This window comes from Triturus cristatus, chromosome 10, assembly GCF_964204655.1.
Source record: "Triturus cristatus chromosome 10, aTriCri1.1, whole genome shotgun sequence".
NCBI lineage: Eukaryota > Metazoa > Chordata > Amphibia > Caudata > Salamandridae > Triturus > Triturus cristatus.
The window spans coordinates 1,055,855,496-1,055,874,257 of NC_140593.1; the positions used below are offsets into that span (position 1 = coordinate 1,055,855,496).

At 46.4% G+C, this 18,762-nt stretch overlaps 1 pseudogene across 1 annotated transcript in view; it reads right to left on the reverse strand.

Annotated features, from left to right (window-relative positions):
• The window catches only part of LOC146796554 (cytochrome P450 3A5-like), a 152,356-nt pseudogene that overhangs the window by 111,841 nt on the left and 21,753 nt on the right, over positions 1 to 18,762 (reverse strand). Inside the window, exons 2-3 of the transcript XR_014969636.1 lie at positions 11,510 to 11,603; positions 9,380 to 9,432 (exon numbers count right to left, since the gene is read on the reverse strand). The product of XR_014969636.1 is annotated as a cytochrome P450 3A5-like (transcript). The remainder of the gene's footprint in view (positions 1 to 9,379; positions 9,433 to 11,509; positions 11,604 to 18,762) is intronic.

The window sequence follows — 18,762 nt, forward strand, 5'->3', positions numbered from 1 at the left end:
CACCGGTGAAGGTCTGCAAAATCTTCCTCATGTGCTGCATGCTGCACAACATGGCAGTGGAGAAAGCTGTGCCACTCATCCTGGATCCCGATGAGCAGGAACATCCACCCGTGGAGGATGACGGCCTTGGTCACGAGGCAAGTGAGGAGGAGGAGGAGGAGGACATCCGGCGTCAGCTCATACGCAACTTCTTCTCATAATGGTGAGTCCCTGGGTCTGAGTGTGCACGCTTGGAGCCTTGTGTGGCATGTGTTGCAATGTGTGTGTCCAGCTGACTGTATGCTAAGTGACTTTGAGGTGTGTGCTGATGTGTCACTCGAGTGCTGATGTCATGCCACACATTTTAGCTGACACACTCAATTTTTCAACTAGCATGGTGTCAACCTTATTCATGTAGAGTACATGACCATGCATGCGGATGACTATGTTTTTCCTGACTTCTTGTGAGTCTCTCATCCCCAGGTAGTTGCACATGCTGTCTGCTCGTGGCATCGTTGTGCTCCTGCTATTCCTCAGGAGTAATGCAACGTGTGCTGAATCAGCGTTACATGCACGGACATGGTGAAAATTCTCCTTTGGGTAAGGATTGCAGCAGGGCTTTTTGGGTGTGGTAGTTGTTTGTAATGTGTGGGCACTGCTCCTGTGCAGGTTTTGTTACTATGCATACATGTCGACTCACCATGGGGCACATGACATGTGGCATGACTCACATGAATTGATAGTCACACTTCGTGACAGTCATCTGTTATGGAATTGTGGTTTGTGATGAAGGCATCAATGTGTGTACAACTTCCCTCGGAAACATACGGGAGGCTACGGGTGGACATATTGCAGGACATCCCCATATGATGCTCAATGGGGAATTGCAGCCTCTCCGTGTGCAGCAGGGGATGATTGGCTCAACCCCTTCACTTGTGTGCCAGTACAATGGATTTACAGCATCTGTGGTGCAAAGGGGGTGTCCGGTGTAGGCCCCACATGTTAATCCAATAGACCTGTGAGTCTGTTAATGTTGATGCTTTTGCATAGGTGTGAGCCTGAGTTATAAAGGTGTTCCTCAGCCTCCAAGTTGCCTCATCTCTATCAATGCAGGTCTCTTGCCACTGTGCATGCGGCATCTCTGGCATGGTTGTCAAGGATTGTGCATATGAGTCTATGTGTAGATTAGCAACCTGCATGCTGTTATTCATGTATTTGATTCTCTATTGTGCATGATGTCCATGGCTGTGTATGTGTTTTGGCATGTTAGTCCCCCCCATGGGCCGTCAACACCTTCTGGGGTGTGCTTCCTGTGCGCAGCTCGGCCTTCAGTTTCATGATCCGGTGTCTGTCATCTTTGGTGATTGTGCATCCTTTGTCTCTGGGTGTGCCATTGCAAACCGGTAACTCCTTCCTTGACATACACCTGTTGCAGTAGTCCTTTCTGACATCCTAGTCTTTGTGTGGATATTGTGGCATAATTCCAAGGACATGCGGCCTGCTGTTGCAGCCACTGCAGCAAGGGCACATGTAGTTTCCAGATTTGGCAACACACACACATCAAAGGTGCTCCTCCCTTCCTCCCTCAACACATTCATTTGGCTTTCTTCAGCTTGTCTGTGCCACAGTTGCGGCCATGCGGTACCAAAGGCTGGACCGTCTGCACATGCAACGTGCACATTGCACGACCCTCAGGTCCTTGCATGACCCACATCACACTACAGTGTGATGTTGCAGCCACCCTCCAAGCAATGTCCATCCACACATCTCCCGCCTGCTCTCAGGCATGCACTGAGCACACACACAACACCTTTGCATGATGAGTGTGCAACTCCGACTGCCTACACAGCACTGCCACACCTTCCAGGACCTGTCACACCCACCAGGTCATGTCCCTCCTACTCCCCACCGGATCTGTACCCCTGCAAGGCCATGGGAGTGGAACTCAAGGCTTCGGCATGTAGTATGCTTTCGTCGTGAGGCACATGGCACAGGTATCATCTTTCAGCGTGTCAATCTACAATGTGTCCAGGACCCCCCTATCCACCATCACATGCGCACACGACCTCATCATCAACTCGTATGCCATTGACAGCCAGGCGCTCCTCACCCTCACCAAGGACGCAGACATTTCCAGTTCCAATATTCATGACTGCATGGGATCCATGGATGAATGGCAGAGCAGCAGCCACCTGAGGCTGGACTTGAACAGGACTGAGGTCAACATCTGAGGATTGTCCCCTTACAGCTGGCTCAACTGCTTGTGTCCCACCCACAGAAGCCCCGCACAGGCACCCAGTGTCCACGCACACAAGATATTGTGCATCATGGATTGCTTGCTCTAATTTGCCATGGTAATCACCAGCATCTGTACCTCACACTGCAACACCCTCAGCATTATGCACATGATCCCCAGATAGATCCACTCCAAGGTAAGACGGACCATCCCCCAGGTCCACGACAACATCCGTGTCAAATACTGCCCTGCCCTCTACGTAGCAGCCACATCCAAAATCCAGGGACACTTGTCCACATCCAGGCTGCATCTGCACACCTCAGCGTCAACATCTCGCGCCCCAGCCACATCACCGCCCAGCAGAGATAGCTGCAATGGATCACAGTGTGCTGCAGGATGACCTTCAGACTCCTCACCCACACTCAGGAGGCAGGCCACAACCCTGACCCAAAACCAACCTTGTACCACTGTCATCCGAGACCCCGTAGTGCCATCTCCGTGCATCCAACCTTGACCTGGCCACTATTCTTCTGATCCACCATACTCCTGCATGCAGGACATAGTTCTACCACCTGGGAACACATACCTGGGACTCCCTCCCTGGGAACCTCCAAATGAGGCATGACCTCTACGCCTTAATGTTACTCTTCCAATACGTGTGTCCTCACAGTTTCCCTAGCACCCCCTCCGCAGCTTGAGGCCATCACAGGTGAGTATTGTGCTCCATGTCTGCATTGAATGATACATTGTGACCCATGTGTGTCCTGTACCAGACTCCGATCCCAGGGTATGGATGTGTGGAGTTAGTTCAACACTCAGGCATAGTTTGACATTTACACACACATATGTTGGTGAATAATGCCAAATGACAGCAACATCTCATGACAAAATAAAGTATTTATTTTTGGTGTGGTAAGTCTTTTGGTGGATGAAGTAAGGTGCTCTACCGGGTGCATTGAATCCAAAGTTCACACGGGTAGATGGCATTCTTGTCAGTTGGAGTCATCAGAGTCCAGACCACAGTGTTGGTCATCATTGGTCAGACTGTGACCAGCAAGTCCATGTGGCAGAGAATGTCATTGGGTGAGGTGGTGCTGTTGGGCCAGAGGGCCAGGTGCCAAGCCAGGTGACCTGGGAGATGTGGATGGTCCGCTGACTCTCACGGTCTTTTCCGTGGATGACCCACCTTCCTGGGGGGACCCTCAGATGTAGGCCTTGACGATGCTTGTGATGCTCCGTCGGACGAATCCTCCTCCTCCTCCCTCCCTGTGGCTGGTGGTGGTCTTCGCCTGGTGGCACAGGGAGGGTTGCCCATGTTGTCGGCGATCCGACAGAGTGAACAGCTCATGTCCGTTTGCACCGCCAGGAGCTCAGCCAGTCTTGCCTCCATCCGTCCTTGGTGTTGTTGTTGACTGGCATGTTGCTCGGCCTGCAGGTTCTTCATCTCGTCGAGGGTCCCCTTGAGGTCTGTGAGGCTCGACACAACCGGGCTGATGCCCCTGGTGTCACGCCGGTATGTGTCCAGGATGTGGCGCATGTGTGCCATACCGGTTCCCTCAGCTGGCCGGTCAGGTTCTCGCCTCCGCCTGCCTCTACTCCCACCACCCCTGCCCACACGAGCCTCGCCTGCCGTTGTGGGCACATCAGGTCTACGGGACCCCTAAGGGATGGCATTAGCGTGGTCGTCTGCCTCCTCCTGGGTGCCCGGAGAACCTTGTCCCTCCTGGTCAGACTGGCTGCGTTGTTCAGTGCGAGCAGGGTTCCTGGGTGTCTCCTGGGATGTGGCAGGAATGGGGGTGGGGAGTGGCACAGATGTACCTGACGCAGGTGCTGCAGGGGCTTGGGCACCAGAGGGGCCAGGTTGGTCGGGGTCATCCACGGAGTAGGGAGAGTCGCCGCTGCCGGTGGGATCATCTTCACGCTGAGCCTGGGACTGTGATTTTTCCCCCCCATTGTTGGGGGGAGGTCGATGACGTTGCCCTGTGTGTGAGAGAGAGACAATGTTAATGCTGTTTCATGCCACATCAATGTTTCATACATATTCAAGTAGTCACAGTTCCTCCAGGTGGTTGGATGTGCCTAGCATTCCTCTCAATGTACACTTAGGGATGGGTATGTTGCGGGGGACAGATTGGTATGTGCTCCTGAGTGTTTGCCAGTAGATTTTTGGCTGGGATGCTTATTTGGCTATGGATTGGTCTTGTTGTGTCACATGTCCATTGTGAGAGTGGGTAAATACGTTGCCTGCCCCGGGGGGGTGTGCTTGTGTGAGGGGAGGGGGTGTGTGTGACCAGGCCTGCTGTTGTGTGTAGTGTGATTTGTCATTGGGTCTCCCAGGTGATGTGTCTGTCCCCTCATGGTGCATGCTGGCATGACAGTGTGTGTGAGTTCCTGTGCTGGGTACGTGAGCTAGTGGAGTTGTTGTTTGAGTGTACAGTGGTCACAGGAGGGCCTTGTGCTGCCTACAGCAGGGCCAAGTGTCAGCTACCTTGTCATTACTTTGCCAGTCCCTGTGCATTAGGCATGGTGCATGGGTATGTACCTAGGCCATATGGGCTGTGGGCATTGGTGTCTGGTTCTGAGTTGCACAATGTGTTGTGTGAGCCCCACCCTCCCGGCATCCCGGACATCCAGTCTTGGGGGGTTTGTGGTTGGTGTCGCCTGGGACATGGCATTGCCTTTATTTGTGAATGGGGCATGGAGACGTTAGTGGCATGAGCGTGGTTTTTGGGTGTGCTTGTGTGCGGTGAGGGCTTGGGGGTAGTTGCGTGCATTTGGTGTATTTGTGGTGTGGATGCCATTCCCCCCATGTTACGTGAGTTGTTTGTGTACTCACCAGGCTCTGCGACTCCTTCGACTCCGTGTACTCCCACCGGCGGAAGCGTGGCCATCACCTTCTCCTCCTAGGGATGGCAATGTATGGGTCTGCGGGGCAGCCCACCTCCAGTGATGTTACTCTGGGCGTATTCCTCATTCATTTTCCTCTTTACTGCCCTGCGCAGATCGTACCACCTGGCTTGGCATTCATGCCTGGTCCTTCGGATGGGCGCAACAGCATTCACCTTATCGGCGATCCTCTGCCACAGGCTGGTTTTTTGGGCTATGCTGGTCTGTCTGACCAATGTTCCAAACAGCTGTGGCTCGACTCTGATGACTTCGTTGACAAGGAGCTCCAGCTCCGCCGTTGTGAACTTTGGATTCTTGTCTGTGGGCATGGTGTGGCGTGTGGGTGTGGATGTTTGTGGGTGTGAATGTGACGGTGTGTGTGTGAAGGTGAAGAGGGGGTGTTTGTGAAGGAGGTTGTGTGAAGGTGTGTAACTTAAGGTGTAGTTAAGGTGTAAGGTGCAGTTGTTTGTCTGTGGTGTCTGTGAGCAGTGGGTCTGTTGCAATGGCTCATGTGTTGTGTGTGTGGGCCCTTTTTATTGGTCCATTTGTGGGTGTGGCTGTGTTTGAATTTGTGGTGGGTGTGTTATAAGAGGTGGTTGTGATTTGGTCCTGTTTGCCTGTTTGGATGTGCCAGGTCAGTCATAGAGATGTATTTTGTCATGTTGACGTGTTTTGTGGTGTTGTGCGAGTCGAATTGACCCTCCTTGTGCTGTTTTACAGTGCCCTGGTTCTGTACGAGTCTTTTTCGCGTAGGTACGGTCCGTACATACGCGATGCTGGGTGAGGGTGCTGGGGTACGGTGTTGATGTACGGTGCGTACAGATGCGGGGCTGTGCTACGGTGTTGGGGTGCAGCGCGTACAGGTGCTGGCTGTGCTACGGTGTTGGGGTGCGGCTTGTACAGGTGCGGGCTGTGCTACGGTGTTGGGGTACGGTGCGTACAGGTACGGGGCTGGGCTACGGTGTTGGGGTACGGTGCGTACAGGTACGGGGCTGGGCTACGATGTTGGGGTACGGTGCGTACAGGTACGGGGCTGGGGTACGGTGTTGGGGTACGGTGCGTACAGGTACGGGGCTGGGAGACGGGCCTGGGGTGCGACGCGTACAGGTGGGGGGCTGGGGTACGGTCCTGGGGTACGGGGCGTACAGGTGCGGGGCTGGGAGACGGGCCTGGGGTGCGGAGCGTACAGGTGCAGGCTGTGCTACGGTGTTGGGGTACGGTGCGTACAGGTGCGGGGTTGTGCTACGGTGTTGGGGTACGGTGCGTACAGGTACGGGGCTGGGCTACGGTGTTGGGGTAAGGTGCGTACAGGTACGGGGCTGGGCTACAGTGTTGGGGTACGGTGCGTATGGGTACGGGGCTGGGAGACGGGCCTGGGGTGCGGCACGTACAGGTGGGGGGCTGGGGTACGGTCCTGAGGTACGGGGCGTACAGGTGCGGGGCTGGGAGACGGGCCTGGGGTGCGGCCCGTACAGGTGCGGGGCTGTGCTACGGTGTTGGGGTACGGTGCATAGGGGGGTACGGTGCTGACATACGAGGGTACGGTGCTGACATGTGTGGGGTGGGGGGGCTGTACGACTCGTATTCGGGCACAAGTTTACCCGTGTACATGTAGGCTACAGCGTTCGCTCCGTACGGGGCCTTTTACATGCGGTTGTGTATTCGGACAGGCGGTACGGATCGTACTTGTGCGCTCGGACTTCTGTTTTACGATTTGCACGTAAAAATGTCCGGCTCCCTATCGGACACTTTTGCCGACGCTATTCGGACGTAAATATTTACGGCTCCCTCTCGGACCATTTTCCTGACGCAATTCGTATGTATTTTTCACGTACGAATCGTACTTCGCAGTTTGTACGGTACTTGTACGATTCGTACGTGAAAATATACGGATACGATTCGTACGCTATTTTTTTTTCCCTGATCGGAATCGGCACCCTAATATAATTAAATTACTTCCCACCCTATTCCCCTACGAACCCACAACCCGCTACAGAACATAAAACGCAAAATAAAAAAAATAAAAATAATAACTACTATAAATAATCAATACATTTAATATAATTAAATTACTTCCCACCCTATTCCCCTATAAACCCACAACCCGCTACGGAACTAAAAACGCAAAATTAAATACATTTTGTTTTTATAACTACTAAAATTTTAACACATATAATAAAAATACAAACAATTCTTATACAAAAAAAAAACATCACACACATAAAATATATACTAAAATAAATAACATTAATAAAAAATCGATATTTTTAACAACTATATCTTTACAAACGATATCAAACACCTCGATATTTTTTAAATCGATAATACTTACCTAAAATCAATATTCTTGACCACAAGAATTTTTCTGTCAATATTCTTGACCCACGATATTTTTACCACGATATTTATGCAATTCGATATTTCTTCCTCGATATTCTTTCTCTGCACCGCCAGGTAACAGTTGTTCCCTGGCGGTGCCGCAACTGCGCCACAATGAAATATACTGAGCGGTCCCACTCAGCATATTACGAGTTTTTCCCCCGCCGGCATTTCATGGTGGGAGTCCTGTCATGAAATGGCTGGTGGTGGAGAAATGAAGTGGGTTCTACAGGGCCCCCAAGTGCCCTCTGCATGTAGATACATTCAGGGGAGCACAACATGTGCCCCCCTATCTATATCCCCACAAAGTTCCAGCACAGCATGGACATTACCATCCATGCCATGCTGGAACTTTTCTGCTGTTCCCATTGTGGAGCCTGTTTTAGGCACCGCCTTGGGAAAGGCAAAGGAGTTGAACTTGTGTTACACAAGTTCAACTCGTTATACTGCTGGCAGTCCTTGCGCGGGTTCGGCGCAGCAGAGGCGGTTTTGCACCACTGCGCAAAACTCATATTTAGGCCCTGAGTTTCTTCCAGCATGGCATAGTCCTTCAGCTCCATGGAGAGAGTTAGAGTTAAAAGAAAGAGGGTGTGAGTCAAGGTGGTTGGCGTGGGTTTGAAATGTAGTGAAAGCTTAGGCAGCAAGACAGGTGCAGATGGCTGAGAATAAAGAGTTAGAAATACAATCAGAATTAGAAATAGGTAAAGTGATAGATAAAGGTGGATGCCCATCAGTAGTAGAGGGTAGAACCCAAAGGTTATCGCAAGCCAGGTCACAGCGAAAGAAAAACTACAGAATGGAAAATTTGAGGATGGCAGGGCAAGCAAAGTTGTCAAGGAATTTGTAAAAGCATGAAAGGAGTGGTTGGGTGACCAAGTGAAATAAGATGAGATAGATAAAGACACAGAAGTGAAGCAGGAAATAATACTAAGGCATGGAGGATAAGACAAAGAGGAAGAGCAGAAAATAACATTAAGGAATTAAAAGGATGAAACAAATTGATCTGGGATTTGCAAAGATGATATGATCGTGATTAGCGAGAATTGGGAATTAGTGGGTTTTGGGAAGAGGAAAGTTATAGGTGCCTAGAACTAGGAGTGAGGCAGCGGAAAGGTTGAAAAATGCGAAGCATCAAATGATCATCAAGTCTGTCAGACCAGTTACTGACAAACTGTAAGAAAAGAGAGCAATTCAGGGTCCCGAATGAAATAAACAATACACAAAGATAATTACTAAGGACAATAAGTGAAGAACTTCTCGTACTAAATGGTGATGATTTCATGATTTCGGTTAAGTTATTTGAAGGCAAACAAGTTGTCCAAATGTGATAACAAGAGGAGAAAATGTCCACAGGAAGATGTCTGCTATGGCTCATAATGTAATATTTTACTCAATCATTCCACCATATCAGTGTTAAACAGTTCTAGGGTCCTAATTTGAATCAAGTCAGGGTCCATTTCTCCTCTGCTCCATTTGTAGAAGAGCACCAATTAGCAAATGTTGAGCATGAATAGTTAAACAGAAACATACTTGGATTAGATTTAACTGTAATACAGTTTCAATCTAAAATTTAGGACTGACTTCTAGCTTAAACATTTTTTATTGTGTCCACAAAATCCATTTAGAAGGCATTTGGCTTATCATTTCAAATGTCACACGAATTATTCAGTTCACTCATTTTACTGTAACCAGTACATCAAATAAAACAGTAAAGAGTTGTTTTGAAGTCTTCTGTGGGCTAAAATTCTTAACATAATAGTAAAATGGTTGTGGTGAGTAGCAGTTGAGCTATTGTCCTCTGAAAGCTCAAGCTTTGGACTGCACTGGTCTGATTATTCTATCTGCACCATATGAGCGTCACATGCTTGGACATGTGTGTACTGTAAATGGAGATCTTACCCCCATATTTTGCCATACTTCTTAAAACAGTTCATATCGAATTGCAAAATACCCTGTAAAGGAAGGAAAACAGGTTAAATTAAAAACAATTAAAGACTAATGCTACAAAATGAAGTGTACTTAATCAAAGAACCTTCATTCTGCCAATTATCTGCACTTAATGTGCAGGATACCTCCATCATGGAGGAAGCGGTAAGAGTCTGGGTGCCTCGACTGTAACACAATAGATTCTCATTCACATCAAAGGTCCTGCAAGGGCCCGCATGTCAGTGCCAATGATGGACATAACATTCACCACACTAACTGGCTCAGGCTTGGTGTTTTAGGCTTATAAGAAATTGTTACCAGGTTCTTTACTTCAATTGTTTCAGTGGAAGCAAATCAAAACTACAACACTGAAAAAGCAGTACGTTCTCAAGGGAAAGTCAATGACTAGGCACATGGTGCCCTAGGGTGACTAGAGGCATGCCCAGAGACATGCAGCTGGAAATTCACATAAAAGAAAAGGTGAAGGTCAAGCAAGAGAAAATGAAGAGGTGTTATGATGACAGAGGGTGTAAAAAGTGTGTGAATGTGTGTGACTGCTGAAGAGAAAACAAATTACAAAGAACAAAGGCAGTTTTTGGGTATGATGGGCCTGTACAAGTAGTGGACCTCACTAAAGGATCTGTGGAACTGAGTGATTATAGGTGGTGTTCTAAGAGGAATATGGTTGTGCTAAAGAAGGAGCAGGTCAAGTCTTTTGAGTTGTTTGAAGCAGTTGGAATGACACAATGGAAATTGGTGACTTGACAGTGATCTAAATCCTGTGGTGGGATCAGGACAAGGTGGTGGGTATGGTGAAAATCTAGTTTTTGAAGACCCCACGGAAATGCCAGTGCTGAAGATGAGGTGAGTGAAGATGAATCTATTTCTTTACAGTAGAATCTTGAGGTGGAGGATGGAAGAGATTCAGGAGGAAGAGATATACTCATTGTAGGAGACCATAGAGATGATCAGTTTCAGAGATTATGAGTGACACCAATATAAAAAAAAAAAGATGAAAGATATGCTATATCTTGTGTGGCATATCAATTTTCACATTGTCTTCATGTATACATTTTGTTCAGCTGCTATTGTTTGGGCATGCTTAGCTTTGAAATGTAATGTCATTTGTTTATTGTAATTGTTTACATTTGTTTGGAACATTTGTGATTTACTAGGTTCTATGGGTGACTGATGTTGATTGGATTCTGGATCATTGTTGCTGTCAAGACAAGGCTCCTGTATGTCTGGAATAAATCCTACTTTCATCTTCTAAAAATAGCTACTGTTCCATTAACAGAAAGTTACCAGTGCAGGTATTTAGGTCCCTACACCTGGCTTATGAAATCACTGAATGTAATAAGACACTCGCCCTCATGCAACAGCTTTTCTACACCCAATGATGCTAGAATCATAATGCATTTATCTCCCTTTCACATTGATGACAATAGTTGTACTTCACTTGGAGCATCTTTGTATTCAAGCAGTGCATTGCACACTTCGGGTTCTAGACCGTACTTCTGGAGCAATCCTATAAAAATGTATATGTATACTATTGAGATGTTCAAAGCTCTCCTTTGATGGGGTAACATCACACCTAGTGAATGCTACAACCTAGAGTTCCAGTATTTACCAGATAAGATATTACCGCACAAAAACACCACAGCGCTCGTAATAAGTTGTGTGCTGTGCCTTGCTCAACAGTTCGAGCAGATTGTTTCAGAGACTATATGCATATAGGCATCATGTGCACATGTGTAGTGGACACAAGGCACATCTACAATATGAACACACACACAGGGCCTGATACACAAAGGAAACTTTTGAGTAATGTACAATTTTGCGTAAGTTTACTACTTTTGGGTATTCACAACCTCCGAGTGTAAATTTACTGCAAAGGTTTAAGTTACATGTCTCCACCCTGGGAGTAGAGCAATTGACTTAATCTATTGTGGGTGGGTGACTTCTCTCACTAAAACCCTCCCTGATGTTCCTAAAACCCCTATCAGTCCTCCCTAATCCTTTTATGCATTTTAAAAAAGTCACAGAAAATCAGCAAAATATTATACAAGAGAAACCAGAGAGGAAAGAATTTTCTTAACTCACATTCCTTAATTCAAGAAAGTTTCCAATGAATGGCAGGGGCTTAGGCCCAGGAATGTCCAGCTTCTTAAATATTCCATGTGTCCAAGTTCCGTATCTAGGGAGTAAAACAGAGTATTTAGGGGCTACATACGAAAGACTACTGCTCACCTCAAATAAAGCATAAATATGAGGCAACTCACATAGAAGAACAAATTAAAATCTGAAGAGGGTTAGAGTTTCTATTTGAAGACCTTTTTTTGTTTTGCCAATAACGTTGGTGTTGTTTAATGAATCTGCACAAAGCTTTCCAAAAAGGTTAATCCACCTCGGCTCCTCCAAGGAGAGTTTTTCACTGATCCGTCAAGCAGGGACCAAGAAAAAGTGGGGAGTTCCTAAAATGTTGATTTCCCTTGTTAATTTCCTAAGGAAATTAATGCTTTTGGATGGAGAAAAAATGGCTGAATGGAAATCAAGGGCCTGGTTCACAAAGGTACACTTGGACCAAAAATCTAAGTTTACCATCTTCGGTATTCACAAAGATAAGTTATGAGTAGAATTTTAACAACTGCAGAATCTCATGCTCGAGTTAGGAGATGCTACTCTGCACCCGGAGTGGGGATCACACTCCGGGTGCGGAGTGAGATCTCCGGAATCAGGTACTTGGTCACTGAGTCCTGAAAAAAACCTGAAAAAGTCCATAAGTAAGGGGAAAGGGTGGGCACACCTCGACTGCCAGGGCCATGTGGTGGGGTGCAAAAAAGGACCGCACACTGCCACCCTTAAGGTAAAATTGAAGAAAACAAATTGTTGTCAGTACTGCGGTATCCAGCCAGGCCAGCTTCTGTGGTAATGTAGTAGCAGTACTGGTATCACAGTACTGATTTTTTTTTTTATTAGGAGGAACCACAGAAGCAAGATTACCACAATTACAGCAGTATAAAGTCAAAGATTTATATTTAATATTTTTGCAACTTTATATAGTGTGGACATGGGGCGAAGGCATCAGAGTACTTTACAAAAAGCAGGATATAAGGGTTACAGCGGGTTACATTACTGGTAATTAAACTCAAATGATTACTTCAGTGGATATGTGCAGGAGTAACCATAAGAAACAGCTACAGCAACTGGGCAGTAGAAATGCACAGGTACAGCATCAATTTAGATGGTGGGGTCAACTAACGAAGGCAGGTCAGAACGCTGCAAAGCGAGTACATAAGTTTTGTCGAGGGTCAATAAACCAAGATGTCTGTCAAAAAGTAGGAGCTTGAGGTACTTTTTGAAGGTTACTAGGCAGGTGGGAGGGGGCAAAGAATTACAGATTTTAGTGGCACTTCCAGAGAAGTCATGTATCATTCTCGACTGAAGGTGGGGGGTTCCGGTAGCAGGGCTTGGGCATTTCTGGAACCCCTTTTTGCTCCAGAGATGTTCAGTTTCTCGCATGATTAGGAGAGTGAGAAGGAGTGCAGCTCTCTGTGGGTAACACAAGCAATATTGAATTGGGCCTGCGCTTCAATGGGGAGTCAGTCGAGGGTTAGCAGGGCTTTGGAAATGTGGTTAAATCTCTTGAGACCTAAAATGATGCGTGCTGGAGCATGCAGAGTTGCTCTTAGAGGGCCTAGGTGAACTTTGTTAATGCCTGTGAGAAGGGCAATTCCATAGTGTAGACTAGAGAGAATGAGTGACCACCCCACTGGTTTGAGGTCTTGTCCCAGAATCAATTGTCTGATGCCCCACAGCTGCTTAAGTTGGAGTCATGCGCTGTTGGCCATGGCTGAGATGTGGTTGTGAAGATTGAGATGATTATCAAGGATGATGCTGAGTGATCTGGCAAGGTTAGCCATCTACGCATATACTGGCATTTTTGCTTTCGAAGGTGAGATGAAAACAAACTCTGTTTTACATGGGTTGAGTTTTAAATGGTGTTTGAACATCCAATTTTGAATATTTAAGAGAGTTTTGAAAGCAGGGCAAAGGCTTCCAGGAAAGAGATTTTCAAATATATTTGGGTGTCGTCAGCATGGATGTGGAAGAGAATCCCAGAGTTTCTGAGAATCACACATAGAAGTTCTAGGTAGATGTTAAAGAAGGTTGGTGAAAGGATCGAACCTTGGGGGACCCCTTAGTGAAAGCTGACTTTTCTCGAGAGTGAGTTGCCCATTTTTACAATTTGGGAATGGTTGCATAGGTATGAGGAGAACCAGTTGAAAACAGTGCCTCCACAGCTTATGCAAAGTTCAAGAGTATGAAGGAGGTCCAGATGTTTGATAGTGTTGAACGCAGGGGATAAATCCAGGAGGACCAGCAGGCAGGAATTGCTGGAGTCGAGGATTTTGAGGGAGCTATTGACTATTTGGAGGATCGCAGTTTCTGTACTGTGACGCTGGTGGAAACCTGATTGGTGAGCGTCTAGGAGGTTGGTTGTTCGAATGTGTGAGGCTAGTTGGGACACTAGACAACTTTCAATCACTTTGCCTAAAAACAATGTGGAGATTAGGCGGTATTTGTTCAGGTTCTCTGGATCAACAGATTTTTTTTTCAAGAGGGGTGATTTGACCCATTTTTAGTCGTTCTGGGAAGAGGCCCTGTTTGAGAGAGGAGTTCCCCAAAGTGGTTTATATGGGGAGAAGGTGTGGCAAGAGATTGCTACTAGAACCTGGGATAGGCATCCTGTTGGTGGTTTAAGGGTTTTACTTTGGAGATTGTTCATTTAAGGCCTGTCCGAAAAATAGAGAGAAGTATGACCAGGATTGTAGTGCCTTGCATGGTAGAGTCTCAACCATTTTGAGGGAGTCATTTTTGGGCAGCGGGATATGGATGTCTCTAACTTTTTTTGATCAAATTCACAAAGATGTTCCAACTGACCACTGATGACTTAGGAGCCGAAGTGGTGGAGGGGTTAGTAGTCCGTGCAATGACCTCAAACAGGCGCTTTGGTCAATTCTTTGCTGAATTCACAAGGGTTCTGATATGGGAGCATTAGGTCTGAGGATTCGGCCCTTGTAATGTTTTCTCGCATTGCAGAACTTAGTCAAAAACTTAGGTGAGATGGCGCTTTTCTCCATCCTTTCCCACATTTTCTGATTAGCTTTCTTTATTCATAAAGCTTTTTAGAGAACCAGGCCCTGGAGGGTTTAGGTCTGGATAACTTGCATTTCAGGGGTGCACATTTGTCGATAAGGGATTCCATACAGGAGTTGTACTTGTTGGTGACCTTGTTAATGTCCCTATGAGGTGTAATCTAAATTTGGGTAGAAAGGGCTATGACAGCCATGAAATACCTTTGAAGATCTTTCTATAAAAACTTTTGTGACCCTGCATGGCTTGAAACTTAGACTCCTAATTTCTGACGTTGACTAGGACTGCTGCCTTGTCTTTCGTAAATTCTGACCTTGAGAGCCCCTGTCTTGAACAGTTCCCTTATATTCACACAGGTCCCTACTCATTATTTCTTCTCTTTGCGTCCTGAAGACGGTGGTACCCCAATTTGGGGGTTGTCTCACAGAAACGCACGTCGGCGCTTTGAACGGGGCTCCCCTCCCTTTTGATCGAACTTTAGCCAAAACAAAACTATGTTTCTAAAATCATAATATTACTATTATGTATTAATCTGAATATCTACAATATTGTCCGTTTGAACTTTAGGCCGGTGGGGCCCTAATGTACATTCAGTTTACCTCTTGGTGCAAGTGTGACGTATGTATCTGTGGTGCGGTATGAATTTGGTTTGAGTCTGAATGAAGGTGTTGATTGATTGATTGGTGACTGGGATCTTGTTTTTCTTAGTATTGGATATTGCATGCAGCGATTTGTTAGTTATCTTTATGTATTAGTATTTATCAATTGTCAATTTATGTCTTCTTGGAACTGTTCTTCTTGCTTAACAAAAATATGAATAATACATATATTTATTTTATTGAAAAGAATCAATAAAAAATCAATATTATTTTCTATTTTGGTCTAGATAATAATTTTTTTCTCGGTCCAGTCAGAGTGTCATTAGTTGAATATATGATACACTGTACATACTGAAACATAAGGGGTAGAGTAAATTTTTTGTGTCTAATTTGTTTCTCCCCTGATTCTTTACCTTTATGAAATGAAATGAAATTTTGTACTTGTATAGCGCACTGCTGCCCCAGCGATGGGGCATCCTGGCGCTGTACTCATATCGCTGTGGAACCCTTCCTGGCTTTCCCTGTGAAATGTCCACTCCTGGGCACCCCCAAGGTGAAGCCAGGCATCCCCAGCGCTGTTGGGGCCGTTGTGGAGATTAAGCAAGCTATTGCCCAGAGTTGCAGAGTGGGACCCATGATTAGAGTAGGCACCGAGGCAAGAATTATCAGGTCCGAGGAAATTGAGCCCAAGACCCGCCGAGGTGGGAATTGAACCCTGGTCCCAGGCCAGATCTCTGCATCAGGGTCTGCCGCTCTAACCATTGAGCCACACTTCTCCAGGGGAACTAGGGGTTCCCCTTTTGATGTATTGGCAGCCATGGATTCTGAATGAAGGTTGGATGTGTCCCTGAACCATATTTTCTCCTCCTTGGGTTGCCCGCATGTTTTGGTACGAGAGCCAGTGAGGGAGAATAGAATCGGCATGTGATCGGACCAGTCGACTGCGATGGGGTAATATGTCTTTAGGTTGGGGTAGTTGGATATTATTATATATAATCCATAATGGCACCTTTGAGATGTGTAGGTTTATGGCAGTGTTGTTGGAGATCATTGGCATTGAGAAAGGAGGTAAAAGTGGCCACATAGCTTTTGCCCACACCTCTGCAGTGGATGTTGAAGTACAAAGGAAGATATTCGTTATCTGAACTGATGAGTTGCTTAGTGAAGAAATCCATGTATTCCTTGATGAAGGTGTTGTTTAGACCCAGTGGGTGGTAAATCACATTCAATCTGAGGTTGGAGGTAGTGGAAATGGACAGTTCCAACGACATGCATTTGAAGGACTAAAATAGAGTCGCAGGGAGGATTCAGCATCTCAGGGAGTTTCGGTGAATGAGTGCGAGACCTCCACCGTGTCTATCTTCCCAGTTGCAACTTAAAATGGAGTTGTTGTGAAGAAGAAGGAGGTATAGAGCGTGGTTAGATGAGATACTGAAAGTGGTTGGTGCTTCGTCATGCACCATTCAAGCTGCACTCTGAGTCACCCTGGTCAACAGACAGATGTCTATTTTTTGATCCAAGTAATCCATCTTTATTCCATAACATTCAAAGATTTTGTCAGATTAACAACAGAGGCAATGTGATTCCAAGCTTTAGATGCTAAAAGACCTGGTCAATTTTCTTCTGACAGGTCCAAGGTGGGATTCCTCATTGGTTCCCTAACTGGTGTACCATTGGCCGTTGCAACTCCAATGTGTGTCGCTGCAGACCCTTGCCTGAAAATCGATGCTAATCTTTTGGCAAACTTCGAGGAGATGTTTGAGCGAGCTGATTGAGAACCTTCTGCTGAGGATGCCTTGTGTGAAATATCACACAAAATGTCAATGTACTACCCTATTGTATTCAGTTTTGTGAGTTTGCTGCTGAAACCACTTTGGTGGAATACAGTCGTATTCTGAAGAGGCCTAAAGGAGGAATTAAATAATCAACTAGCAAGAGGTCCTGGAGCTTCTTCATTCACTGAACTCTTGGATCATGTTCTCCTGATAGAACACGGACTTAAGGAGAGGAGAAGGAAAAAGCATAAAGATCAGAGGTTCTTGTCTACTCCTCCTCCCTGAGTCTTAAGATGAGCTGAGTCTACTGACTCTTTGCCTGAAGAACCAATGCAGTTTGGATATACTAGAGGCCTCTTGTACAACAGTAAAAAGGATAGAAGACTTAAGGGAGACTTATGCCTCGATTGCACAAGCTCAAGTCATCTGCTGCAAGACTACCCTGTTCGACCATCCATGCCTCAAGGAAACACCTTTATAAGAGAGAAAAGGGAAGAAGATTTTGCTTTCCCTAAAGATTTCACTTCCTCCAATGGGTCCAGTTCACGCTTGTTTGTGTAGTATTTAACTCTTCAAATGTATCCCGGTCAGTCTATCTCTGTTCCAGCTCTTCTTTGATTCCAGGGCTTCTGGAATGTATATGGATTTGAATTGTACCCATGATCTCCATATTCCGGTCATGTTGATGGTTCTCCTTTGACGTTGGGTCTCGTTACCTCCATCACTGTTCCCCTTTAAGTCTTGTCGCCCCTCCAGTCCTAAAATGGCAATCAAGTGTTTGAGAGTTTGCAGCTACCTTTTAAAGCTGCTCCGCAGCTAATATAGTTTGGGTTTTTATCTTCTTTTCATTTTTTTCTCATCATGGCTGCCTTACCTTTGTTTCTCCTTGTTTTTCCCAGTCCATCATGGCTGTGATGTTTGATCTCATTTCCTTTTTCTGTTCTTTGGCTATATAAGGACTACAGTCTGGTTGGAGGGTGTGTTGCAACAGAGCCCTGTTCCTTTACTTGTTTTCTCGCTCCCTCTACTTGCTCATCCCGGCTGTTCGCTCCAGAAGAATTCCAGTGGCGAATTACTGATTCTTCATTTTCTTCAGTCCTTTAAAGTCTTCGTGCAGCAAGGAGGTTTTTTTTACAGCTTTGGCATTTTCCTTCTGAGATGGCAGCAGCTTATTGATGGCACTTGCCTACCACATATTCCTGTACATAATGGCTTCAGAAAACAGTTGTCTTTACTTTGGGCAGCGGAAAACCTGTTTCCGTATGGCTGACAAGCATTCTGCCAGAATAGAGTGAGATGTAGGCGATGTTCATCAGAGCAGTGACAAACAGAGCAATAGAGTGCCAAGGAGGGCAGTGATGGACAGGGCAGTGAAAGGCAGTGAAGTGAGAGTGGGGCCATGAAGGGTGAAAGGCTGAGGATGTGCAACAGGGCAGTGAAAAACAGGGCAGTGAAAGACAATGGAGTGGGAGGCATGGCAGTGATGAGTGTGGGAGTGAAGGGAACAGTGTAAGATTCAGAGGATGTGCAGCAGATCAGTGATGAACAGGGCAGAGATGGGCAGGGCAGTGAAAGGCAGTGGAATGAGAGGCATGGCAGTGATGAGTAAGGAATAAAGGGTGAAATACAGGGGATGTTCAGCAAGGCAGTGATGAAATGGGCAGTAAAGGGTAGTGGAGTGCGAAGCAGGGCAGTTATAGATAGTGCCATGTAAGGCAGTGATGGGTAGGGGAGTGAATGAAGAGTCGTGTAAGGCATGGAGAGTGTCTTGTGTTACTGAGTGGCAGTGAAATTGAAGGCGAGGGAATGCTTTGCATAACATTGA